Raw genomic sequence first — 1732 nt, 5'->3', positions numbered from 1 at the left:
ATAAATTTGAATAGATTTACCACTCAATGGTCTACTCTCTAAATATGAATCAGTGAAATTTCACAGATTGTGAGTGAAATTTCACTGATACAAATAGCCTCTATAATGGAATTGTTTAAACTCTCAAATCGCCTATATTTAAACATTTTTGTATGAAATCTTTGAAGTTTAAAAGCTTCTATTAAACAGTTGAACTAATGTCACAGTAGCTTCAATCCGCTCTTCATTCATAAGTATTGAAAATTTTTTATAAAACCAACACAAAATCTTTCCAGCAACTTAGGTAAATTATTTTCTAATCTTTACTTAAAGTTTGTACAAGATAAAGGAGAACGATAAGAACGAAGAAAAAGGTTTTGGCGACAATCGTTTCTCTCTCTTTTCTTTTAATGAATTTTCATTCAAAATTTTTCCTCCTTTTTACAACTTTTACGACAGCTTCAATTTGCAGGTAAATTTGATTCACTTTCTCAATTAAAAATAAAATTGAAAATGGAAATTAAATGTATTGAAAATTCGAGTAAAAAGGTTCAGACCCCCCGGTGTGAACGACGACGAGACGTAATTTACCGTGACCGTAACCCTTCGCTCGATTCCTGGAAAACGAAGAAAAAAATGACAGAAAAAATTGGTGGCAGCCATGCACTTGTCGTGGCAGCCAACCCCTGCTTGAAGTGGCGAGCCCTGGCTTACGGTCATGTGACGAGTGGGTATCCCAAACAGATTCCTCCTGATTAAATCCTGCCGCATTAGTAACAAAAAAATAAATGACTTTTTCGGGCAAACGGTACAACCTTCAAAAAGAAAAAATCAGACAGAAGATTTTCAACTAAAGAAAAGCTATAAATTGGTTACAAATTGGTTTGTGCTAGGATGCGTGGTTTTTAAAAAAAAAACAACATTAACAATGTTTAAAATATAATTTTTGGACACACGACACGAAATATGAAAAATGTTGAAATAAAAAAGTGTTTCATCCAAAACAGAGCCAAAAATGTGTCATGATTTCCTGTTGTGGGACCGTCGTCTTTGATTTAGTCGTAACAATTAGAATTATAAATATCAAAATTAGATTTTTTGGTAAACGATACAAGTTATGAACAGACGATTAAGAGATAAAACATATCCACCCAAAAAGTATCCAAAAATTTGCTATGAATAATTTTGAAACTAAATGGATAAATTTTATTTTAATCGCGAAAAACACGCTCAAAAATCAGAAAATTTAGCAGAAATGTATTGAAATAATACATGTTTCAGCGTACCCAATAATAACATTTGATGCAAAATAAGAAACATATTAAAATGATCAGATAAATAAAATTGTTGTTTGCAATATCTGAATAAGTGATTCCAGGCCGACTTCAAGAAATACATGTAATGTACATTTGATATAAAATTGTTGAAAATAGCGTATAAAGTTGAACATTTTAGGCCCAATCCAGTGTGAAGTACGACTATTTATTAAACAATTTCTCAGCAATTGCGATTCATCTTCACTGAGGTTTTCTTCTTCGCTTTGAAAACCGCTGCCGTCAGCTGTAAACGAAACGAACCATTTATGCAAGGAAATATAATAACTGTTTTATTGCATATAAATACATTTATATTTATTATTAATTTATTAACCATATTATTATTGTCTTTAATTGTTGTAATATATTGCTCTGATTGTTATGAAGCTCAATAATTTGTATTTTAAAATAGCATAATAGTGTCTCCGAGTATAGAA

Source organism: Belonocnema kinseyi, chromosome 1 (assembly GCF_010883055.1).
Source record: "Belonocnema kinseyi isolate 2016_QV_RU_SX_M_011 chromosome 1, B_treatae_v1, whole genome shotgun sequence".
NCBI classification, from domain to species: domain Eukaryota; kingdom Metazoa; phylum Arthropoda; class Insecta; order Hymenoptera; family Cynipidae; genus Belonocnema; species Belonocnema kinseyi.
The sequence above is the reverse complement of the archived record's forward strand: the minus strand, read 5'-3'. Positions refer to the sequence as shown.